Source organism: Vipera berus (assembly GCF_964194415.1).
Source record: "Vipera berus genome assembly, chromosome: 2".
NCBI lineage: Eukaryota > Metazoa > Chordata > Lepidosauria > Squamata > Viperidae > Vipera > Vipera berus.
In genome coordinates this window covers 49,420,800-49,448,108 of record NC_138203.1, presented here as the reverse complement: position 1 = coordinate 49,448,108, position 27,309 = coordinate 49,420,800, and positions in this window count along the sequence as shown.

Sequence of the window (27,309 nt, the reverse complement as noted above, 5' to 3'; positions counted from 1 at the left end):
TTATTAAAGTCTTATATCAAATGTAACAAGATATCTTGAATGTCTCAAAAAGTATGCTACAAGAACATAAAATCTATATTTGATGAACTAACTTGGGACTCGTTGTTTTAGTCAGGGCTTTTTTTCTCACAGAACACTCAGAATGGCGTTCCGGCACCTTTTTTTTTTTGCAAAAAAAAAGCTCCCTCTATTGCAGAGATAGGCAATCTTGGATCTTTTTTATGACTCATGGACTTCAACTCCCAGAAATCCTGAGCCAGCCATGCTGAGGGGAAAGAGTGAGGTTTCCAAGCTGAGTCGTGCTGGCTCAGTAATTCTGGGAGTTGAAGTCCTTGAGTCATCAAAGAGCCAAGGTTGCCTACCCTGCACTAGAGGAGGACATTAAAATTATTTACAAGGTTACTTCTTTAGGAACTAAACTTTTAGAATCTAAAACAGCTAATTCAAAAAAGCCAACAGGAAAGAACCTCACATTTTTCATCTGCTTCTGTCTTTTGGAAGGTAAAATTAGATAACAAAATAATCTATTTCCTATGTTAACATCTCTGCAATGAAATCAATAAAGGTAACAGGAAAGAAATGAGAAACATTTTTCTCAATGTAATATGTCTAATTTAGCTGATGCTAGAAAAAAATAGTATATTTTGTAAATACTCTTGAAAACTATTTTGAATCTATAACCATCTATTACAACTAAACCACTTTAAATTAAACAATTCTTAAGAATGAAATATTCTTAATTTGGACTTTACTTTTACTGTTTGGACTGTTGTTTGTTTTGAAAAATAGATTATTTAGAATCTAGTTAAGTTGCATTTCAGTCTTTAAATAATTAACCTAGTATATACATAACAATATATGATGTTTTCCATGGTGAGCTTAACATCAGTAACAACACTTATTAAAAAGTCTAAAATAATTTCTGGTGGTATTATCTGTACATTAAAATTTTGTTTAGTCACAATCTTTCACTGTGCAATGTTGCACAGGCAAGGTGTCTGCAGTGAAGGCAGGAACTTTGCACCCCTCCCTGCTGCCCAACTACACCATCTCAACTAGGTAAGTAAGATATTATTTGCAAATAGGATGGCAATAAACAATTTAGGCTGCATTTACATCAGGGCTTTTCAGCCTTTTCAGAAATTGTGCCACTTTTAGGACATGACAATATTCAAGCACCACCAGTGCTTAACAAGGTGTCAAAAACTTGATGAGTAAAAAAAGGGGGGGATATTTTGGGTTTCATTGGTTAGATTCATTTATTGTTATAGAAATGGTTAGTTTATAATATTATAGAAAAGCAAAAAGTTGAGGTACAATGTTAATGCTTCCTTCTACTCCTGTAACAGAGGAAGTCAGAAGTCAGTGCCTTTTCTTTTTCCCTTCTCCCCCTCACTTTTCCCTTTTTCTCTCACCCTTCGCTCGCAATCCCCCCACTCACACTTTGCTCACAAAAGCCTCCAGTCACTCTCACTCACTCCTCTGTCTCTTTCAAAGGCACCTCATTCAATCTCTCCCCCACTCACTCCATCTCAAAGTCCTCTTGCTCACTTGCTCACTTACTGCCCCGTCACTTCCAAACGCTTCCAAACGCCACTTGCTCGCTCACTCACTTACTACATTTGGAAGTGATGGGGCAGTAAGTGAACGAGTGCCAGTGCCGGAGGCCATCAGCTGTTTGGCGCTGGAGACCACTGCCATGAGGAACACAGCTCTGGGTCAGGGTTCGGAGCAGCTCTGGGTGGGGGCTCAGCACGGGCCACGGCGTGGCAACTGTGGGGAGGGAAATCCCCATGGCATGTGGCTCTGAGCCGCAGGGGCGGGGGTGCAAAGGACGGGCGGCGACGCTGTAGCAAGACAACAGCATCGCTCCCAGTGATAGCTCCTCTGAGTTCTGGCACTTTTTCTTTTTTTTTCTTTTTTTTAGAAAAAAAGCACTGTTTTTAGTTATGTATTAAAGTATTTGGTTTTGTTAAAGTATTTGTTGGGAATAGCTAGCCTGTATTGCAGCTTCTGCCAGTCTAAATTCCAAACAACATCTGTTTCCAATCAATATTCAGAGAGAGAAATGCCCTACCACATACACAAAAGGCAGATTCTTCCAACCTTCAGATTTAAGGCACTTGAGTCCTTTGAAGACAAAAGCAGAACTCCAGGGACACAGAGAAAGGGGAAAGTGTACCTGAACTAAGGACAGCCATTTTTGTAACAACTCTGGTAAATTGCTGGGTTTCCCCCCCCCCCCCCGAGGGCGAGGAAGGTCTGGGAAAAAAGAAAAAGGGTCTTTTGCTTCAGGATTCTGGTTTTCTAGCCTAACATTTTAACTAGTGCAGTTAATTTCTTTTGTCTGTTTTAGAAGCCTCAGTCCCTCGTTTTCTTATTTCTGTGCCAAGCAGGCAGTGTAATATCAAACTGGGATCAAGATTTACTTTTTTCTTTATTAATTTCTTGGGAGCTGCTTCATAACATGAAAGCTGTGTCTCTCCTGTAATTGCTAATTATAGGAGGCCAGTATTATTTTGTGGTTTGCCAAGAGCACAGCATGCATTTTGTAATTCAAACTTCAAATATCACATAACTTTAAGGGTGTTTTTTTTAAAAAATAATAATTTGGCTTATCTTTCGTGAGAGCCATTTATTTCTCAAAAGGAGAAGGAAGAACTGAAACTACTAGTCACTTATCTTTAAGCTGCAATGCCTTTTAGTAGTGTTTCACATAAGGATTATATTCTACTTTATTACAAGGAATTTATGTATGTTATTATTTATTGTCTGTACACTGGGCTGAAGCTTATGGGAAGTGATGTAAAATATGCATAAACAATACACATAAACAATAATAGTATTTCTTGGACATTATCATTTCTTTGAATATTGGTTGAGTTGCACCTTATGCTATGTTTCTCTTTTTTTAAAATTTTAATTCCATTTATATCCCGCCCTTCTCCGAAGACTCAGGGCGGCTTACAAGCTTAGCAGTAGCCTTCATTCTATGTATATGCCTGCTTATTAGGGCTTTCACACACACCCCAAGCGGCATTATTACAAAGTCAGCTTAATTGCCCCCAACAATCTGGGTCCTCATTTTACCTACCTCGGAAGGATGGAAGGCTGAGTCAACCTTGAGCCTGGTGGGATGCGAACTTGCACTAATTGCAGGTAGCTGGTGTTACTTAAGGAGGCATTAGCCCACTGCTCCACCTTATGCTATGTTTCTCTTAGACTGCGCATATCAGAAAGGGATATAGGTGGGCTTGTAGAATTTCACTAAAGAAACAGCATTTCCTTATTCCATCTCAAGTTTCTAGAACTAGCTTACTGCTTGTAACATTTGAACTCAGGGTATTTCTACAACACTGGCATTTCCATTCTTTAAATCCCTCACAAAACAATTTGAAACCTGCAACCGTCTTAATTTTTCGCAGCTTTGAAATGTAGAGAATAGATTTTTTAAAAAACAAACCAACCCAAAAGCAAGCAATTGTTACATTCTTTCCTTCTAGCTGACTAATACAAATGTGCAAAGAAGGTAATCCAATCAGTTCCATGCCCCATGAGTTACTGCCAGCTATAAAGTAATAAAATCTCCTCCTACCACCAGTCTGAAAGGAGTTATAATAAATTGCTAGTGTTCATCCAAGTTTTTCAGTATACATATTTAGGTGCCTTTCTGTGGTGGTTTGCATGACAAAAACCTGCAAGGTTGCTTTGATGGGAAGCCAGGTGAAGAAAGTTGACTGTGGTAATAAAAATATAACTAAAAGCTGGGGGTCTTCAAATTTGGCCCTTTTATGACTTGTGGACTTCAACTCCCAGAATTCTTCAGCCAGCCTGGCTGAGGAATTCTGGGAGTTGAAGTCCACAAGTCATAAAAGGGCCAAGTTTGAAGACCCTTGACAAAAATCATCAAAATCCTCCAAAATCTTCTCTGCTGCCTTATTATCATTCTTTGGTTGCACTTAAAAGTTCTAAGGGAGAAGTAACATATTGGTAAATATGATTTTGGCATCATTGTGTTTTGCTGCAGGTGCTACTGGATAGAACAAATATCACCCTGGCTCAAATACCAGATAACAAGATGTTGACCTGATATCTTCATAGCCTACCTAGCATGAGAATACTGTAGTCAAATGGCCCATGAAGGGCTTTACTACATACATTTGTGTGGCTTTACTACATACAGTAAGAGCCAGCAGCCAATGCAGATATTTTTCACTCTTTCTCACATTGCCCATTTAAGGTTATGGATGGAAAGAAGTAGGAAAGAAAAGGTGAACATTACATATACAAAAATGTCAAAATGTTGGAGATGTGATTGATTCCTGAAAGCTGATATACAGAAATGGGGTTTAAATATTAAAATTTAAAGACAACTTCCATAATCTTATATCTTTTTCCTGTTTCCTAATCCTCAGGCAGTGAAACTTCATTTCTGCTCTTCTGATGGCATTTCCCCATCATTAAAATAATCTTATTTTTTAAGAGTTCTCATTACATTGATTATATAATGAAATATAAAATATTTAGGTATATGTTTTATGTTTATATTACACGCAAACATGCAATATATACATACAGTAAATACAAGGTCAAAGCCTACAGCAAAAATAAATCTTCAAAAGCAATGTAGCAAGAAAAAAGTGCTAACAAAACTCTTACCTGTATATAAATAAAGATTACCTAGTACTATTGGTGGTGAATAATGTGGTTCAGCAACTATTGGAAGACATTAGATTTGCCACTGCTATTTTATAATAGTCTTTTTCTTTGGATGGCACCATTTTTTCTTGAAAAGTTTGCAGTGATTCCTTTGAAAAGTATTTTCAATGCACTTTCTTTCCTACACCATGGGTGGTACATGATGCTTTAAGGTGCAGGCAAAATGTATTCAAATATAGTAAAGCAACTATCATCCTTACTTAATAGCCATCAAAACTTTATCCTAGGCCTACTGAGATGACAGTTGTGAAACACTGTGCCATTGTTGTATATCTATGTCATATTTGGTCTTCAACAGGCCTGAGTCAGTTTCTAGTTAGGTAGGTTTGTCTTTTGTGGGATTCTATAGCCATTTGTACATTACATGTGTTCATTCCAGTATACATTCCATTAGTTAGTTTACAAAATACTATGGAGTTAACAAAAATATTGTGGCAAGCGTAGGAAGTCAGCGCCACCCCCCCCCTCAGAGAAGGAAATATTTTGGGGGATATTAAAAAAGGCAGAATATTATATTATATTTTCCCAACGGAATAATGGGAGGAAATTTTAAAAGGCAGAAGCTTCTCCCTTTCCTCCAAGTAGAAACTGAGCAGGCCAGCTCTGTAGAAATGTAGATTTGATAATCCTATTCAGAAAGGCAGGGGCCAGGAAGCTTGGAGCTGATGGGATTAGAAAGACAAAGAGCCCTAAAATCTACATTCCCCCACCCAAAATCTAAAGCTTGATCTTTAGGACATGATAGGATTAACCCACCACCATTAGGTCTTACAGGTCAAAGTACATGACACAGGAACAGGAACCACCTCAAACAGGAACAACTCCAAATCCCACCCCCCCAAAACGATATAAAAACCCACCTACTCCCAGTTCCATTTTGTCAGCTTTCCCAGAACCACATGCTGTTGGTTCTGTTCTTCAATAAACAGAACCTTCTTTCCTCCATTTTGTTTATTCCTGGCTTGGACTGGATGCTGAAGATTTCTATTTCATCACAAGTCTACATCATTATTCATATTTGCTTCCTTTAAGTGGCATAGGACATTACATGAGAAAAATCTGGTTCATTTTAGTATTAGAAACCATTTGGCATAACATTTGGCATAATTGCTTAATCAGCAATGAAACAAAATTGCAATTCATTTCATCGAAAGAAGCTAAGTGATTTGAAACCACATAATTCTCCAATTAGCATGGCCATCACAACTTGAAGATACCTGGTTCTGAAAGGCCAAACAAAATACATTCCTTTCAGATTATAAAATATGCATAGTGCACATATGACACACGTATGACAGATTCTGTTTCATTCTATATTGGTTAGACTTGTTCTCAAGGTCTATGTTCTGGGCACCCATTTCATGAAAGATTCAGAAAAAAGGAGAAAATTCTTGGAAAGATGTCACACAGTAAATCAAGGATTGCCTTCTATCACTTCAGTGTTCAGGATGCATTAGAATGAATTTAAGTTCCTGGAAGACAGATCCCAATTGAATGTTAAAAAAAATAATCAATCTTAAAACCAGTTCTACAGTGAAACCAATTAGTCCAAGAAGAGGTGGGCTATGTGAATTCAAGCAGAAACAAGATGTCCATCCATCATGGATGCTTTAATTTGAATCACTCTGCTGCGGACTAAGTTGGATTCAATAGCCTAAATGGTCAGTTCCAACTCTATTTTATATTATATCATATATTGTGGAAACAGTCAGATGCTGGAGCCAATACTAACTTGTATTCTCTGGTATCTTTCAGCTGTGATAAAAAGATCAAATGCCAAGTTAGGCAGCACTGAGATTACATCATGCAAACTAGCATCTATATCTATAATGTAAAAAAACAGAATAAAAGTTTTGAAAAAAATCTTTTTTTAAACAAGTTTTATTAATTTTCTAATTTTACATCCAAATATTTGTGAAGCAAAGTGGTGATTGGGTAGTCAAAAGTCCAACAGCAAAATCTTTTTGTACATAGCTCAGGGTACATCAACAAAATTTCCCTCTCCAATTCCCTTAGTTACAATCAAATTAATACATTTCTAGTTATCACAGTCAATTAGAGCAATTATCAATATATTTTCAGATATACTTATCCACGTCCTGTTTTCAAATTTTACCTAATTTCAATACAGTGCTCCAGATTAGCCTATAGTATCTACAAGACTTAGTTTTCGGGTAACCCACATTTCCCCTATTTCATTATATAATAATTATCATATCTGAAATACATACATTGTTCATTTAAATGCATATTTGCTTTATTTCAAAAACATATTCTATTTATCATCTTAGTAATTCATCAATTATTAAAAAGGTATCTTTTGTTGTATCATTCCAAGTTCTGTAATATAATTCAAAGTTATGTTCTAGTAGAAAAAAATATCGTATAACAGTTTATAAAATTCTCTTTAGGATTATAATTCAATGTAAATTCCAACCCTTTCTTCCACATAATATCCCACTGGTACATCTTACATAAACTATATTATTACATAGCAAGTTTGGTCTAGTGGTGAAGGTACCAGGCTAGAAAGCAGGAGTCCGTGAGTTCTAGTCCCGCCTTAGTCATGGGTAACCTTGGATCAGTCACTCTCTCTCTCAGCCGAACTCACCTCACAGGGTTGTTGTTGTGGGGAAAATTGGAGGAAGGAGATAGACATGTCTGCTGCCTTGAGTTATTTGTAAAAATAAAGATGGGATACAAATAAATAAATACCTTTTTTGTTGTTCATTTTATCATACAAGCTTTAAAGGGCCAGGCTACCTATGAAACTGTGTTTGCCCCATCACATCAGCCCCTCCCACTTAATCTGGCATGGAAGGTATGCTGCAGACCCTATCAAAAAAATTCAAGTGGGGGGGGTTCTAGGAAGAGAGCCTCCTCTGCCTCTGCCCCCATATTATGGAATATCCTTCTCCCAGACTTGAAATGGGCCTTCCTCAAAGGGGTCAATGCCTCTGCCCCCATATTATGGAATATCCTTCTCCCAGACTTGAAATGGGCCTTCCTCAAAGGGGTCAAGACATGACTCTGTGGTCTCTGGAGAAGGGTACAGAGGACCCCACAACTGTGGGGCTGGCTGGCCCCATGAGAACCCCCCTTGCACACTTATATTAATTAATGTTAAATGCCCAACTTGGATTTTTGTTATCTTTTTGAAGTTTTATGTCATAATTTTATAATTAAAATAATGTTAAATTAATTTTAATATTTTAAATTTATATGTTTTTTATGTAATGATATTGCACACCATCCAGAGCTCCTCTCTGAGGGACATGGGTGCTTTAAAAATAGGAAATATAAATAAAATGAACTTGTTCATGTTTCATTTCCATTTTCAATAAACAGTTATACATCTTAGCAAGAATATGATCAACATTTGTAGACCTCTACATCAAGTTAAGTTTTATCCTTTTCAAATTGGTAATTCTTATCTAACTTGAATCTTTTCATTAACTGAACATAAGGAAAGCCATGCCATGTAAAATCTTCCAACTCCAAGCTTTCTCGTTTTTAAGAAAAATTCAGCAAGTCAACATAAGTTAACTATTTTAGCCTCTCCTTGTAAATAATAAACAGACATTAATTTTGGCAATACAAAGGTGGACTTGGGTAAAATGATGTTCTGAGGTTGCCTCCTTAAGCTTTCTCCCTCTTGATTTTGATTTATTTTTCATTACCTCCCATTTCACTGCCTCTTCCTCCACTCCTGCTCCAAATGACTGTATGCTCTGCCTTCCCAATCAAAATAACACCTAATCAGTAACTCATTCCCCTGCCTTCTGTCTGCTTGAAAGTACAACACATCAGTGTGATGCCAGCTGATCCTAATCAAAAAGCTTCCTGCTCTCTTCAGCTGAAGCCCATTGTCATTATATCCCTTCTCTGGGAGGCTTTCATTTCCTGTATTATCTCCCCAGGTGTCTTATGAGAAGGCTTGAGCAGTTCTCATGGATAGACAGCATGAGACCTGAGCAAGGCAAGATAGCAGAATCAAATATTAAAAACCCCCAGGGAAGAATCAGTGTAATGCATGATTGCTTCACTCAGCAATGGTGATGCAGATTCTTTCTGGTGGCTGATGCTGTTGCATAGAATTGCTATGAATGGCAATGCAAATACTTCCCAATTCTTTAGACCAGAGGTGTCAAACTGCCGGCCTAGGGGCTGGAAGCATGATCCAGAAGCCGCACCCACCCATTACCAGCAAAACCGTCCCGATACATTGCACAACGTCACGTGACATTGCGAGTTTGACATACCTGCTTTAGACTGTTGAAAGAAAAGTCTTCATCATGGTTCCATCCAAGCTGGGGATAAACATGAAGACTGCTTTAGGAAGAAGGTTACAGTTTATTGTAGAAGAAATCCAGACTGAAAGATGGATCCAGAAGAAAAGGACTGAGCACATGTGGGTAGTGGGTTTTTATATCCCCCTGGACTCTATTGTTTGGAGTTATTTCCTGTTCCTGTGTCACATATCCTGACCTGAGTCCAGGTGTGCCTTTCTGGTATTCTCGATGGTTGTGGGTCAATCCTATCCTGCTTCCCTGGGGCTGGAGTATGTAGATTTTAGGCCTTTGTCTTCCAAAGCTTCTATCCTCCTACATTTGCATTTGTACAGAGCTTGGGGGAGGGAGAGCTACGGCTATTAAGCAAAACTGGGCATGCCTTCCTGGCTCTTCAATTTCTTTTTAGGAAATATATTTTCCTGACCTTTTAATATTTCCTTTTCTGGGGAGCTGACTTCCCTCAATCCCCCCTTTGTGCCATATAGTGTGGGTGACACACTTATTGGCACAAGATTATAATTGGTCTGATCAGGTATACTTGGTAAACAAGCTTTAAACTGTTAATGCAAAAAGAAAAACACTAATGGAGGCAGCAGAAAAAGATCCCTGCCCATAAAGTTCTAAAAGTCAGGGCAAAAATTAGGTGGAAAAGAAATTTATAATTACCAATATTCTGTGCCAATTATTTTCAAATGTTGGATGTCACCTTTAGCTTCCAGTCAGGTTTGGACATTCCTCCCAAAATTCTTCACAGCCATGGTTTGCCTCAGTACATAACCACTGGCTGCCCATTTTCAAGAGTTGATTCCTGCCTTAGCTTTTAGTTCAGTGCATCCAGGTTTGTAATGTCCAATTGAGGTTGGCCAGTATGCAAGCCAGGCTATTAATTTTTCCTTAAATTGCACATAGTGAGTCCAATCTGAGTCCACCAGTGCAAGATATTCAGGGCTTAGCTCTCTTTCCTGCTACCACATCAGTCACGGCATATGAATTGCAAATCACCTGGGGGGGCTGGTTCCCTCCTCCTTGGAATTTGCAGGAAGTTGTTCCTGCAGAGCTTTGGTGCAATAGAGCAAAAATCAGCCTGGTGATTCTAAATGGTCTCTCTCTCTCTCTCTCTCTCTCTCTCTCTCTCTCTCTCTCTCTCTCTCTCTCTCTCTCTCTCTCTCTCTCTCTCTGTGTGTGTGTGTGTGTGTGTCTGTAGCTACTAATACAAACAGGCAATACAAACATTCTGGATACATTTTCCCTCCCCCCCCCCATACAGAAGTCCCAAGGTGTTTAGGACTTGCTGTGCTAACTATTCCCAAATGCCATCTCTCCATAAATACATTCAACTGGCTTATTACAATACAAATGGAGCAAGAAAGAAAACTTTACAATGAGTTTCCACCCTCCCCCATAGTCTTAATTTTCTTCTAAGAGGGACCATGGCTCTAGGACTCCTTGCTTCAGCTTTTCACAGGCATCTGGGGGACTGGTAGACTTGGGACATCCTCAGGTTGTATGGTGGCTTTTTGTGGATGGCTGGATTCAAAACTCAATTCCATGGCTCAAATGGATGGAGGCAGCATCTGGGTCAGTGTGCTCTGCATCCAAAGGTTGGGGGGGTCATCTGTGCAGGGCTGAAAGACATGAGAACAAGAACTCCTCCCCCCTTTCTGGGTGGGCTTTCCCAGGAAAGGCAGACAAAGGCATGGAGAACAAAGGATAAGAAAAGGAGAAGTAGAATGGGGGGTAGCTTGTAAAGAAACAGATAGGCATGCAAAATGAGGACATCCCAGATGAGGACAAAAGAAAGGCTGGATTCTGGTAAGAGAACATACATAAAAGGTCTCATTTAATGAAACAATGTAAAAAAAAACGGTTTGCATCCATCAAAGAAAGGGGCTGAGTTACTTGGCAATAAACTTTTCTGGAGGAATATTTAAGCTAAACAATAGGGACAGTGAGTTAATTGATACAGAACATCCCTGTCTCCGGCAATCAAAAACTACAAGGTTAGCAGTGCATGTAACATAGATGTGTGTGTGGACAAGAATATCAACCTTGCTATTAAACAAAATCAAGCTTTTAAGAGTACTAACCAAACAGGTGGTAAGAAAATAAAGGGAACTCAGGTACCACACAAAGGTTATGTAGAAAGTAAACACAGGGTCAGTTATAAAGGACTCAAATGTCTATATACCAATGCCCAGAGTATGAACAGTAAACAGGGTGAACTAGAAATTCAGGTAAATGAGGGCAGATATGATAATGTTGCTATTATGGAAACCTGGTGGGATGAAACCCACAAATGGAACTCTCAGCTAGAGGGATTTAAATCATTTAAAGGAAACAGACCAAATAAAAGAGGTGGAGTTTCTCTCTATGTAAGAAATAACTACATCTCTACAGAAATAGAGCACAATGATGAAAACTCTTGAATGCATTTGGGTCAATATGAAAAGGGGGGGGAATGACATTGTCATAGGTGTATACTATAGGCCACCCAACCAAACAGAGGAAATAGATGAACCTTTTGCTAGTCAGCTAACTAAGGTATGTAGGAAGCACATCACAATAGTAATGGGGAACTTTAATTACCCTGGCATCAACTGGGAGACAAACTACACCAAGTGGAAAATCAAACAGACAGTAGAGAAGGGAACTAGGGAATTAGCCATATTGGATCTAATTCTCACTAACAGAGATGAAATGATAGATGTTGAAGCCACAGGAATCTTGCAGGAGGGGGGTTCATGCAATTTTGGAATTCAACATTATGCAAGCACAAGCAATAGAACATAGTCAAACTAGAGTCTTGGACTTTAAGAGAACTAATTTCAATAAACTTAGAGAGGGATTGGGAGGGATTCCATGAATGAGAATCCTCAAAGGGAAAACAATTCAAAAAGCTTGGGAAATTTTGAAAAAAAAAAGTCTAGCATAATACCAGCAAAGAAAAATAACAGCTCTCAAAAGATATCAGCATGGCTGCACAAAGAACTCTCTGATAAATTGAAAGATAAAAAAGACAAGCATAAAAAGTGGAAAGGGGCACATAACTATAGCAGCATATCAGCAAATAGTCCAAGCCTACAAAGATGAAGTGAGGAAAGCTAAGTCTCAAAATGAACTAAGGCTTGTGACCAAAGTCAAAAATAATAACAAAAAAAAAACCTTCTTTCAACATGTAAAAAAAAGCAAGAAAAAAAATTAAAGAAATGATTTGTGGCAAGAAGGTGACAAGCAACAGGGAGAAAGCAGAATTATTTAACTCATTTTTTTTCTTTTGCATCTGTCTTTACCCAAAAGGAAAAAAAAATAGTCCAACCTATCAAAAACAATACAATAAAAAAACAGATTAGAAACACAAATTAAGATAGGCAGGAAGATGGTAAGTAAGCACCTATCCAGCCTAGACGAGTTCAAATTACCAGGACCAGATGGATTATACCCCAAGGTTCTCAAGGAACTGGCAGATGTGATCTCAGAACCACTGAACTATATTTTTCAAAGATCCTGGAGCACTGGGGAACTACCAGAGGACTGGAAAAGAGCTGATGTAGTTCCCATCTTAAAAAAAAGGAAGAAAGAATGAAAAAAATAGATCCAGGAAACTACAGACCTATCAGCCTGACCTCAATACCTGGGAAGATTCTGGAAAAGATAATCAGACAACAAATCAACAAACACCTAGAGGCAAACAAAGTAATTACTAAAAGCCAACATGGGTTTGTCAAAAACAGATCATGCTAAACAAATCTTATTGCATTCTTTGACCAAATGACAAAATTAGTGGACCAGAGGAATACTTTGGATACAATTTACTTGGACTTCAGTAAGGCATTTGATAAAGTTGGTATAGGGTTTCCTGCCTGAGCAGGGGGTTGGACTAGATGACCTCCAAGGTACCATCCAACTTTACCATTATTATTAAATGCAAGAGGGAAACTTTTCCAGCAGGTGAACTTAAAACATTACCTCCTGCTAACTTTGGAGTGTTCTTAAGAGTACATAGAGAAATGGAGAAGAAAAACAAACAAACAAACACATTTTTCTTCACTCTGTCTGTTGGCCAGACAAACAGAGTGAGGGTATATTCTTTTTGGTAGCTTATTTTAAGCAGAATTTCTAGCAGAATTTTAAAATTCTTTTCTTAGAGACAGTTAACAGTCACATTCACCTTACACAGAAAGACTTTGACACACATATACACAAAAAGAACAGAGAAGGAAACAGAAGTCTTAGTTTTACACATCCTAGTCATTCCCAGCATTAACTCAAATTAGGGAAGGCACATCTTAAACATACCGTGTGGTTGCATAGAGAGAGAGAGAAAGAGAGAGAGAATCACTGTTTCTTATTTTCCCTTTGAGTACCTTTATTTAGCCAAATTGGTTTCCCAGCAAAGCCCTGAGCAAAGCCCATTTCTCACAAATTTGTCCTGCTTGCTTTCTTATCATGCCATCCAGGATGGGCACTCGCTTCTCGTCCCATGCCTCGAGCAAATCTCCAATGGGTGTTCTAATTCCAACCCTCGAACTACAGCTAACCACGTTCCCCTTACGATGTGGGGTTCAATCGTCTTACTCAGGTGTCTAGTGGTATTTCCCAGCCGCTTTCAGTGACACTATCCCTGCCGCCCTGCCTGTCAGTTTTTGGGCACTAAAAAAAAAATGGCCCAGGAAGACTTTGATTCCCTCAACGAAGAACAGGCCCTTCCTACCTAGGGAACTCCCTGCCGTCACTTTTCAGACCTAAAAAATGTCTGGGGAGAACCTGCCACAACAGGTAGCCAGCCTCTTTCTCTTACCACTGCCTGTCAGTTTTCAGACTTAGGGGAAGTCTGGGAAGACCTGTGCTTTTTTTTTTTTTTTGCACTAGTACGGGCCTTTCCTATAGGTGGGCTTTGCTTACAGAGCGCCCGACCTTCGCTCCTTCCGACGCGATCTGAAGACGCACTTATTCGAACAAGCCGGCCTGGCCTGATGGGGGATGGGTTGGGATTTTACTGTTGTTTTTAATATATGTATTTACTGTTTTAGCTTGGGCATTGTATTTAATTCTTTTTTAACTTTTGTATTTTTTGTATTTTTATATGTTTGCCCTGTTCACCGCCCTGAGTCCTTCGGGAGAAGGGCGGTATATAAATAAAATTATTATTATTATTATTATTATTATTACTAGCTGGTTGCCCAAATCCAATTCTCTCATTCACTCATTCCATTCTATTTTCACACAGCCTCTCCCTTTTCTCAAACAAAAGGTCCTGCACTCTGGCCAACCCCCCCCACCCCAACTTTCCAGGGTCTGCAACTTGAACAGATTCTTTCTGCAGCTAGGAAAGGCCAGAGGGAGCAAAATCCAACTGTGATAGGGAAAAAGGTCTTCTCACTCACACACGCAGAGACATACAGACATTTCCTTTGTTCCCCTGGGCTTTAAAGTTAAAATTTAGAGGTACTCACCTTCACCTTCTTTCCAAAGCAGCCCTTGAGCTCAAACCCAAAACTCCCTTTACTACCCAGGCTCCACATGGGCAGGGCCTGGGAAACCCATCCACAGACACATAAATCATAAATTTCGCTGTGGCTACAATGAAATTAAACAATGTCTGAACAGGCTTACCAACGCGGTAAGAGCTACAATGAGATTAAACAACGTCTCATGAACAGGCTTACATTGCAGTAATGGCAGTTTCACAATGCCCAAGTTTCTGTAGGTAGTGGTACAAGTTTCACAACACTATACATCACTTTATTTTACAATATAGTCTGCAAGGTACGCAGGAGGCTTGTGTGTCCTAGAGGAACGTCTTGGAGTTCCCCTCACTTTGTGGTCTACCAGCTTACCCAGTGGGCTGGGTAGACCCATGTCCCCTTGTGCTCCAGTGTCAAGGGGAATTGAAACGCTCTGGCTGGCCTCACCAGGTTGGCCCACCCCAGAGTCAGTCTGTTCTGCAGAGTAGGCACAGCGGTTGCTGAGGTTTGGCTGGTTCGCTTGGTCAGGGGTTCCATGTTGCACTTCTGTGCTTCCCGGTTCTTCCTCAGATTCCACTTCTGCTGAGAAGGGGAAACCCTGGTGGTTCCAGTGTGGGCTGGCTTGGCTACCGGTTTGAGGACATTGGGAGGGACTTATGATGCAGTCCTCACTTAGTGACCATTCTGGAAACCTTTTCCTGAGTTGGTCGATGTGTCTTCTGACCAGTCGCCCTCCCTCCAACCCCACTTCATAAGATAGGGGTCCGGATGCTTTGGTTATTTGACCAGGAACCCATAAATTCCCTGGACCATAGTTCTTGGCCCAAACCCAATTGCCCATATGCAGCCCCCTCGGGGGTTTTGGTCGAGAGGCTTCTGTTGCCACTCTGTCTGGATGCAACCTGTCCAGTTTAGTAATCAAACGCCTCCCCCAACGTAGTTCAGCAGGACTTTTTCCTGTAGCAGTGCAGGGCGTAGAATGCTGGCAGAGTAAAAAATCTGCCAATCTGTGATGCCAGTCACCTGTGACAATACGCCTGAGTGCCTCCTTTGTTGTCCTCACCATGCGTTTTCTTAGCAACTGGATGGTCCTAGCAGTAGTCATATTAGGAACTGGAATTACTTCCAGCCATTTTGAGTGGCTATGCACTACTGTTAGGAAAAGCTGCACCTGAAAAGGCTCAGCGTAGTCTATGTGAATCCTAGACCAGGGAGTGTACGTTTCCTCCCATCTGTGAACTGGGGCCTGAGGCATTTCAGGCCTAGATTGCTGGCATGTATAACAACCATGAACTTGATCCACTATAGCCTTATCAAGGCCAGGCCACAAAAGGTAGCTTCTAGCTAAAGCTTTCATTCTGACAATGCCTGGATGGCCTTCATGTAAGGAGTGTAAGACCCTGTCCCTTAGGGAAGTGGGAATTATGACTCTGTTTCCCCATAAAATGCACCCTTATGTGCAGAGAACTCATGTCTCCTGACAAAATAACTTTGAAATTCAGAGCCTGGACTTTTTTCCAACCAGTCTGTGTATACCCATGACAACACTCTACTCAGAATTTTATCTGTGGCAGTTTCAGCAGCAATATCCCCTGTGTGGAGGGGAAACTCAGGTAAGTCCTGTATGGACAGTATTCTAGCAGCAGGAGCTGGATCAGGATCCATTAGTGGCAGTGGTAGTCTGCTGAGGCCATCAGCATGGCCCATTTCCTTCCCTGGTTTATGAATTAACTTAAAATTGTATGCAAACAAAAAATAGACCATCTCAACATTCTTGGAGATAGTATGTGGGGGGTTTGTTTGTCTGTTGTGAACAATCCCAACAGAGGTTTGTGGTCAGTGTAGACAATGAAATCCCTGCCATATAAATAATCATGAAATTTCTTAACTCCAGCAACTGTGGCCAGGGCTTCTTTATCAATCTGTGCATAGTTGCACTCAGCAGAGGATAAGGTCCTAGAGTAAAATGCAATAGGAACTTGTTTCCCATATTTCTCTATGTGGCTTAAGAATGCCCCCACCCCATAGGGGGATGCATCACATGCAAGACATACAGGTTTAGACTCTATGTAATGAGTTACAGTGGACTTTTCTGATAGAAGAGCTTTCAAATCCTGGAAGCTTTTTTCATGTAAGTTAGTCCATTTCCAAGGGGCTTTTTTTATCAAGCAGCCTGTGGAGGGGCTCTGCTATTTCTGCCTTATGACGTAGGAATGTGTGATAAAAATTTAGGAGGCCCAAAAATGCTTGCAGCTCTCCTTTTGATTTTGGCCTATGAGCCATTTTAATGGCCTTTACTTTAGAATCAGCTGGGTTAATACCATTAGCATCAATGTGGAACCCCAAGAATTCTGTTGATGAGACCCCAATGCTACATTTGTTCTTCTTTAATTTGAGCCCTGCTTCGCGAAGCCTCTGCAAAACAGCCCTGAGCCTTCTGGCCAACACTTTTGGGGATTCCCAGCAATAAGAACATCATCAAAATAAGGGCAGATGCCCTGAATACCCTTAAGTGTGCGTTCCATAATCCCTTGGAAAATACCCGGTGCAACACTGACTCCAAACTGTAAGTATTTGACTTTGAATGCCCCTCTGTAAGTCACGATCATTTGAGCTGCAGCTGTGGCCTCGTCAACCGGCAATTGCTGATAGGCCTGTGCTAAATCAAGTTTAGCAAAAATGGTTCCCCCTTGCAAGGAGGCTAAAATATGGTTGAGTATAGGAACCAGGTAAGCATGTTGTTTGAGGGCCTTATTTAATGTGCATTTATAATCAGTGCAAATGCAAACTTCTCCATTGGACTTCAGTGGAGTGACAATAGGAGTTTCCCACTTCCCTCCCATCAACAGGCTGTAACACGCCATGTTCTACAAGCTTATCGATTTCGGAATCAATTTTGTGCTTTAAGGCAAAGGGGACCCTGCAAGGCTTAACCCTAATTGGAACAACGTTAGGATCTAACTTAAAAGAAATTGGTGGGCCAGTGTATGTCCCCAGGGTTGAATCAAAAACATCTGCATATTCTTCACAGTCATGAGGACTGCAGTTTGTGTCCGGTTTATGCCAGTATCTGAATACCTAAGGCATCAAACCAATCAAGTCCAATAAGACTCGTTCTTTGGCCCCCTACTACTGTTACATCCAGGTGCCCCCAAAACCCTTTAAATTTTACTAGTAATGTGGCTTCACCCGTAACTTTAATGTGAGCATTCTGAAAATCCGTTAAAATGATATCTGAGGGTCTTAGTTTAGCCCAGTTGTTGCTGCGCCTACACACGAAGTCTTGTGAAATGATCTAGACTGCAGAGCCGGAGTCCAACTCCATCTTATATGGAACTCCTTGTAGCTCTACCAAGAGCTTAAGTTTAGGCTTGAGGGGGCGTCGAGGCCCAGTGCGGCAAATGCTTCTCCGGCTTCTGAAGAACCCCACACTAACTGGACCCTGGGCCCCAGTACCTCTCCTAGTTGGTTCCTCTGACTGGCGTTTGGGTGGCCTGTCTCTCTGGCGGGCTCTGCAAACCACCGCGATGTGGCCGGTTCTTCCACAAGCTCTACACATGGCCGAACTAAATCTGCAGTTGGTGCGAATATGGTTGCCTCCACACCCTTTACATCTCGGTAAGAGAACTGCCTTATAATCGTTCTCTCGCTGGTGGCTGCTGCGGTGTTGCGCATTCGATTGCCTTTAGAGTTTGTTGATTTTGGGTTCTTCTTCTTCTGACGATTCTCCGGTGCATTTGGCGACCTCAAGATGGACCGAATCTTCAACTTTTGAAGGTTTGGTGGGCTGAACTGTTTTCACTATGCTGGCTCAGGAATTCTGGGAGTCAAAGTCCATGAGTCATAAAAGAGCCAAGGTTGCCTACCCCTGGTCTAGCCCCTAGGTGGCAGCCAATAGTTTTGAACCCATGCTTGCCGCCTGGGGCTGACCAATTGCAGGACCGGAGACGGCCTGTCTGGGTTGCTGGAGAGCTGTTAGCTCCTCCAGCAACGCATGTGGTGTAACACCACAAGCCCAATACATAACAGTTACAGTTTATTGTAGAGGAAAGCCAGACAGAAAGATGGATCCAGGAGAAAAGGACTGAGCACATGTAGGTAGTGGGTTTTTATACACCCTGGACTCTATTGTTTGGAGTTATTTCCTGTTCCTGTTTGAGGCTATTTCCTGTGTTAAGTATCCTGACCTGAGTCCAGGTGTGTCCTTCTGGTATTCTCGATGGTTGTGGGTCAATCCTATCCTGCTTCCCTGGGGCTGGAGTATGTAGATTTTAGGCCTTTGTCTTCCGAAGCTTCTAGCCTCCTACATTTGCATTTGTACAGAGCTTGGGGGTGGGAGAGCTAGGGCTATTAAGCAAACTGGGCATGCCTTCCTGGCTCTTCAATTTCTTTTTAGGAAATATATTTTCCTGCTTTTGAATATTTTCTTTTCTGGGGAGCTGACTTCCCTCAAGACCTTGAAGGAGAACGAAGCCACAAGCATCCTGACATAAATGATACAAATTATGTCATTTTATTGACACAGATTATATACATTAAATCATTTGAGCAATGACATCATGACAGGTCTGACATCACTCACTTTCCATGGATGTTTGCCCTTGCTGATGTTTTCTTCCATGCTGGGCTGAAGAGATAGAATTGGGAAGTAACAGAAATGCCTTTCATAAACCTATTTCTTTACAAAGATAATTCTTATTTTCTGGTTATGAAAGGAATCTGGTCTAATGACTCTAATGTGAATGGGTTTTAGCTAACACCCCAACCTGGACCAGTTGAAAAGGGTTTTTGGAAAGTAGAGAAAAAGTGAGGCTAAAAATATGCTGGCACATGCCGATTTATTGTCATTTTCCTCACCCTCTCTTGTCCTGCACTGGCCTCATCTCCCATTGCATATAGTGCTTTAATCACATTTTCTGGTTTACCCCTTCAACTCAAAATGGCTGCAATTTTGTCTTTACAGAAACCAGGATTTATTCAGGTTACAAGTCCTGATTTTTGGAATCCCAAAAATAGCAGCTGGTTCAGGTTCAGCCAGAGAAATAAATCACAAAGTTTACATAAAAAGCCACCTGTGATGAGGGATTTAATTATGATGCACATGTCTGTTGCAAAACTGCCAAAGTTGAGGAGATAACAAGGCTCTGTGTAACAAGCCATCCTCAATGTAAGCTCAATCTTTTGCAAGTTGCTTTAGCAATTACATGATAAAAACAAACTGTAGTCTGAATTAAATACATAATCTTGTTAGAAGGAATAACATCTGTCTTGCTTTGTTCACAGGCCCCAGGAGGTTAATTTGCTTGATTCTCTTCAGTAATAGAAACAATATGCATTTGAAGAGGTATCTGCAAAATGAGACATTAGTAACAAAGCTAGCAACTAGAAGAGATTGGTCAAAACATGACACGTTCAAAGTTTCTATGTGTAAGTTACTTGTATTTGCCAGTATGGAATGGTGAAAGCAAATGAAGTTTGATTTTAAGACTACCCCTCAGGAGTGTTGTGCACTTTGACAGGACTCTCCTGTCTTTCAGTCTGAATCTTTGTCACATTATACAGAGTATATAATCCCTGTAACCCAAGAAACATCCCATGGGAACAGTCCAAGGAACAACCAAGGTTTATTTATTTTATCCTACTAACAGCCATTTCTGCAGGTGCAAATTGACCTATTACAAAGGCAGGAAAACCCATGGAATATTATTTCCATATGCTCAGTGACAATTGCTGACTTTCTCAGTAATATCAACAGTAGCTGATACTGTGACACACAGAGAGTAAATGAAAGGGTGACATACCATGGAGCTTTCGCTGCTGTTTTTTTTTTTAAACTATGCATTCTAACCTTATATCATGTCCGCAGTTATACCTAGGGCAAAAGGCAAAAGGAGGAGAGGGGGTGGATGGGAAACTAACCACACAACTTCCTTAAACAGGAAAGCCTCTTTGACTTGATAAGACAATTGGCATTCTTGAAACAAACTGTGTCCCTGAACTTTTCAAAAATGTTATTCAGCAGGAGCAAGGCTCCTAAATTCACCTCATCAGATAACTATTCAGTCTGTTATGCATAAAATATCTGTATGCATTATCTGCTCATGAGCACAGATACTAGTGAGGTTAATGGGGTCACCCCAGAATAGCTCTGCTTCCTTTTTGTGTATGTAAGAGAGAGTAAGGCAGTGGAGTGACTGATTGAAAAGAAATTCACAAAAAAACAGGGGCTGTAAAGAAGAGAATTAAATTAGCCAAACCAAGATTTTAAAAGTTCAGAAGAAAAAAAGGCATTTCATCAGCTGTATTGTTTGAAAACCTTGCTCACCTGACCTCCACTTTAACTGTTACTCCAAGTGTATTTTTTTATCATTCACCCATAGTAATTAGGGGACAATTCATCGCTGTAATCCACCCTTCTATGGTATGAACAATGGAATGCATGGGAAATGAACCGGTTTGTATCCAGAGATAAGCAGTCATTTATATTATTCTTTTGATACATTCCTGCTGGCTATTATTAAGATTTGTACATATGTAATTCTGAGCACAGGAGGTATTAAATGGAAGAAACCCAATTCTAATGTGTGAAGCATCTCTCCGGATGATTCCTTGAATATGTGAAGTCACAGATCAAACACCAAAGAAAGAATTTAATACAGTCAGTTAGCAATCTCAATCCTCTCAGGGTAAAATTCATGGAACTTAATTAAATTTGCTTCTGGGTCCATTATGGTATAACTATATTTTAGATCATTTTGAATTAAGTGCAGGAATAACTCAGTTTCAAGTCTGAGTTATTTGGCACAGATCAAGAGCTAATTTGTATATACCCTGCATTGCTGTTGTTGTTTTCTTAGAGGACATTGGTAAGACTTGAAATCAGGAGTTAGTAACAGGGAAATAACATTTTTTTAGTGAACTATGGAAAATTCACTTTGTGCTTGTTGGGTGTATTTTCAGAGGACTTGTAATGGTAATACCTTGGCTTCAGTATTAAACATGGCTCTTAAGGACAAATCTGGACTGACCAAGTGACAAGGTCTCTTGCTTTCCTATCCTGGATGGCCCAGATCTTTCAGTAAGTCTAGCTGACCTAGACAGCCAATGAAATAGACCAAGCAGGCTACAGCAAGCTTTAATTTCTTATGAAATTATGAAAATGATGTCCTTTCCACAGAAGGGAGATCCAGATCTGTTTTGAACACATAATTGTCCACTCTATCCCCTTCTCATCCATATAAAGATAAAAACATGCTACTTCTTCATCCTGCTTAACAAGATAAACCAAAAATGTCTGTACATTTTTTATTAGCATGTTTACAGTCATCAACACATCTTTATTTAACTACTAGTAATTGTATTTTCTCTTTCCTTTAGCAGAGTAGGCCTTGCTGTTTTTTTTGTCGGACTTGTTAAGATCATGCGTCTGACTTATTCGAGCACGACCTTATACGCTCTCAGGGGGGCCCCCCCATCCTGGGAGCGACCCGCCTTACTTTTTACACCTCCTCTTGATGAAGGGCCCGAGTGTTGGGACCCTGAGAGATGGCTGGGCATGGGTAGGGGCCTCCGATATAAGCCAAATAGGAGGCCCCTGGTTAGTTTTTTGGTTAAATTTTTTAGGAGGTTAGGGAGGGGGGTGGGTACTTCTTTTGGTTGTTCGGATATGGGGGGCAGTCCAGCAACCACTGTTCAGGCCAGGGCCGGGATTGATCGCGGAGGGGAGGAGCGGAGGTCGGTCGCCCCCGGGGCTCCAGGGCAAGTCGTGGGAATGCCTATTCCCACGACGTTAGGGAATGGCAGCAGGTGCAGGAACAGAGGGCCGTATCGACTCCAGGGAAGGCCTCTCCGCTACTTGCAAGCGGTGAGGCGTTCCGACCCTCTTGTTCTACCCCGAGGTCCCGGGAGTGAGGATGTGCAGCCTCCTGAGCTCCGGCTGGTGTACCTGAATGCCAGGTCTGTCATTAATAAAGCTCCTCTCGTCCGTGACTTGGTCGAGGGTGAGCAGGCGGACCTGGCTTGCATCACGGAGACTTGGTTGGGCCCAGAGGGCGGTATTCCTCTGGCTGATCTCTGCCCACCAGGTTTCCGGGTGCTACACCGGCCTCGGGCTCAGGGTAGGGGTGGGGGAGTGGCTGTTGTTATGAGGGAGACCTTAGCTCCGCGGGAGGCCACCGTTCCGCAGATAGTCGGTTGTGAGTCTCTCTTTTTGAGATGCGGCCCTGGTGCGCAGTTGGGCTTGCTGCTGGTGTACCTTTCGCCTAGTCACGCAGCAGCAGCCCTGCCTGAGCTTCTCGATGTCCTCTCTGGGTTGGTGGTTGAGTTCCCGAAACTTATAGTTTTGGGGGACTTCAATCTACCATCTCTGGGAGGATCATCTGAGTTGGCTCGGGAGTTCATGGCTTCCATGACGGCCATGGACCTGACGCAAGTAATTTCAGGGCCGACTCATGAGGGAGGCCACACCCTTGACCTAGTTTTCTTATCTGGGCGGTGGTTAGATGATCTTGGTGGGGGCTCCCCAATTATTATGCCCCTGTCATGGACCGATCATCATCTCCTGCGGCTGGTCTTCCGTTTTGCCACCCCCCGCCGTGGGTGTGTGGAACCAGTTAGATGGTACCGCCCCAGACGCTTAATGGATTCCGCGAGATTCCAGGCAGCGCTGGGGTCCCCACCTGCCTCCCCCACTCACAGCTCGGCAGATGCCTTAGTGGAAGCTTGGGAAAGGGCAGCCACTGAGGCTCTTGACCGAGTTGTACCCTTGCGGCCCCTGACCCGATGCAGATCCCGTCGAGCTCCATGGTTCTCCACGGAGCTCCGGGAGATGAAGCGCCGGAGACGGGGCCTAGAGAGCGGTTGGAGGTCCAGCCGATCCAAATCCGACCGATTGCGACTAAGAACCCATATTAGGTCTTATCTCGCTGCGATAAGGGTGGCGAGGTCTAATCACTTCGCTACCCTTATCGCGTCCGCAGATAATCGCCCGGCCGCTCTGTTTAGGGTGACTCGCTCCCTCCTTAATCAGGAGGTGAGGGAGGAACCCTTGCAGGGTCGTGCCGAGGAGTTTAACAATTATCTGTCGGACAAAATCACTCGGATTCGGACCGGTCTGGACTCCGACTGGGCAGAGTCTGGCGATCAGGACGCGGGTGGTCTTGTCGATATCACTTGGGAGGAGTTTGATTCTGTGACTCCGGAGGAAGTGGACAGGATTATGGGGAGACTGAGCTCCACCACATGTTTATTGGACCCGTGCCCTTCCTGGCTGATTTATGCAGCCCGGGAGAGGACACGCAGCTGGTTCCAGGCAGTTATATCAGCTTCTTTGAGTGAGGGTAGCTTCCCTGCCGTCTTGAAAGAGGCGGTGGTGAGGCCCCTCCTCAAGAAGCCTGCCTTGGACCCAGCTGTATTGAACAACTTTCGTCCGGTCTCCAACCTTCGCTTTCTTGCGAAGGTTGTTGAGAGTGTGGTGGCGCATCAGCTCCCTTTGGTCCTGGATGAAGCGGATTATCTAGACCCGTACCAATCGGGTTTCAGGCCCGGGCACAGCACGGAGACGGCATTGGTCACGCTGGTGAATGATCTCTGGAGGGCTCGGGACAGGGGTCATTCCTCTGTTCTAGTCCTATTGGACCTCTCAGCGGCTTTCGATACCATCGACCATGGTATCCTGCTGCGGCGTCTCAGGGGATTGGGAGTGGGAGGCACGGTTTTACAGTGGTTCTCCTCCTATCTCCAGGGACGCTCGCAGTCGGTGTTGACAGGAGGGCAGAGGTCGACCGCGAGGTCTCTCGTTTGTGGAGTTCCTCAGGGGTCGGTCCTCTCGCCTCTCCTGTTCAACATCTATATGAAACCGCTGGGTGAGATCATTCGTGGCTTTGGAGTTGGGTATCATCAGTACGCTGATGATACCCAGCTTTTTCTTTCTACCCCAAACCACCCCAGTGATGCCCTCAACGTGATGTCCCGTTGCCTGGAGGCGGTTCGGGTCTGGATGGGGAGGAACAGACTTCAACTCAACCCCGACAAGACCGAGTGGCTTTGCATACCTTCATCCCGGGTCTATTCGGATATTCCATCTCTTTCTATGGGGGGTGAATTATTACCCCCCGTAGATAGGGCTCGCAACTTGGGAGTCCTCCTAGATTCGCGGCTTACCTTGGAAGATCACATGGTGGCCGTGACTAGGGGGGCTTTCGCCCAGGTTCGCCTGGTGCGCCAGTTGCGGCCCTATCTAAGCCGGGATGATTTATGCACGGTCACTCACGCGCTCGTGACCTCTCGTCTAGACTACTGCAACGCCCTCTACATGGGGCTTCCCTTGAGGACCACCCGGAGGCTCCAACTGGTACAGAATGCAGCCGCGAGAGTTGTGTTGGGAGTTTCCCGATACTCCCACGTGACACCTCTGCTCCGTGAGCTGCATTGGTTGCCAGTTGTCTTCCGGGTGAGATTCAAGGTGCTAGTAATGGTGTTCAAAGCCCTCCATGGCATGGGGCCGGAGTACCTCAGGGAACATCTGCTGCCGGCATCAAGCTCCCTGCGCCCTGTGCGTTCCCACAGAGAGGGCCTCCTCAGGGTGCCACCGGTCAGAGAATGCCGTCTGGTGGCCCCCAGGGGGAGATCCTTCTCTGTGGGCGCCCCGGAGCTATGGAACCAGTTACCGGTTGAGCTCCGGACGGCGCCCGATCTGCGCTCCTTTCGCCGCGATCTGAAAACATACTTGTTCGAGCAAGCCGGCCTGGCCTGAGGGGGGATTGGTGGGGTTTTTTATCATTCTTATTGGGGTTTTTACTATGTATCTATTGTATTTTAATCGGGCATGTATTTAATTATCTTTTAATTTTTGTAAATTTCTGTGTTTTATTCTTGCCCTGTACACCGCCCTGAGTCCTTCGGGAGAAGGGCGGTATAGAAATGATAATAAATTAAATTAAATTAAATTAAAGGTTCAGCATAGTTTTAAAATATTTACTGTTTTGTTCTTTGGATTCCACTCATCCCTTATAGGTCCAGTCACCTAATGAATGGATTATGTTTATTAAATTAATCAGAACTCTCCGCAAGCTGGTTAGTACATTCTTACTTCTATTCCTCTGTTCCCATTCTGGAGTTCAAACACTGCCACGAAACCAGAAAGTAATAATTAAAATGATAATATCACCAGTAAGTGTTACAAAGCCCTTGAATGAATTTTTATAAAAGACACTATGTTGTTGTTGTTAGCTGCAAAGTCATGTCCGACCCATCGCAACCCTATGGACAACGTTCCTCCAGGCCTTCCTGTCCTCTACCATCTTCTGGAGCACATTTAAGCTCACGCCTACTGCTTCAGTGACTCCATCCAGCCACCTCATTCTCTGTCGTCCCCTTCTTCTCTTGCCCTCAACCTTTCCCAGCATTAGGCTCTTCTCCAGTGAGTCCTTCCTTCTCATTAGGTGGCCAAAGTATTTGAGTTTTAGCTTCAGGATCTGGCCTTCTAAAGAGCAGCCAGGGTTGATCTCCTCTAGGACTGACCGGTTTGATCACCTTGCAGTCCAAGGGACTCGCAGGAGTCTTCTCCAGCACCATAGTTCAAAGGCCTCAATTCTTTGGCGCTCAGCCTTTTTTATGGTCCAACTTTTACTGCCATACATTGCAACTGGGAATACCATAGCCTTGACTATATGCACTTTTGTTGACAAAGACACTATACAAAATGTATATTACATTAAATAGTATATGGAACAAAATCACATATAGTTTGGATTCACGACTATTTAATTATTCAGATTGGACTGAATATTGATAACTCAGTTCATGTCATAAAATTTGGGTTGAATACAATTGATTTTTACTTTTCCTGGATGTTAAATGAGATTGTTTTCAATCATCACCCCAGAACATTGCTTGCAGTGTGTTATTGGTTTTTTGGTTCCTGCTTTCTTCACATTCTGATAAAAAAGCCGGAAGCTGAAAATATAGATGAAGCCTTGTGATGCTTCTCAAGTTTTCCACAAGACAAACATTCCTCCCTTTCATCCAAATCTAGTAATTACTTTGCTAGAACAGAGACAAAGCCCATCAATTAGATAAGAAAATTAATACTTCGTTGCCAAAAAAAGGCCAGACAACAGACAACTAGTTGCTTCTGAGAAATTGTAAGCATAATGGCTATGGCAAAACTGTGACACTTGCATATAATTCCTAGCATCTTCGGCCAACAATGTTGGCAGCAACAGTGGGAGTTGTAATTCACCAACAACTACTAAAGGGTGACGGACTTCCCAGAGGGGATAATGATGGCTATCATCTATGGTATATATTTCCAGGCATTTGAGATAAATATAAAAATCTATTTAGCAAACAAACCAGAGAGCCATTAATAGAATACCTTTTACAAATTTATCTAATTCCCTCAGTCCCTGTTCATGAGATCATACCTAGGACACTTAGACTATAGTTATCATTAAATAAGATAATAAATCCTTTCAAATTTCACTGTGCTATCCATATGAGTGGACAAGGAAGAAGGTAGAAGTAATCATTTAGTCATAAAAAGGCTTCTAAATGTAACAGAATAGATTGGGCAGAAATCTACCGCATGTATTAAATTTCATACATTGGAAAGTGGAATTACACTTGGCAATTTCTCTTTAAAGAATACATACAAAAATATTTCAAGGATATTCAGAGTTTTGTAGAGAGCTTGATATAAATATTTACACCTTGAATTACCTTTCTTCCCCTCACACTTCACTGAAAGCAAATAAACCATATTATGGCTTGAGCTATGTGTGAACCAGGCAATAGCCCTCTCTAACATATAAGGTAAAGGTAAAGGTTCCCCC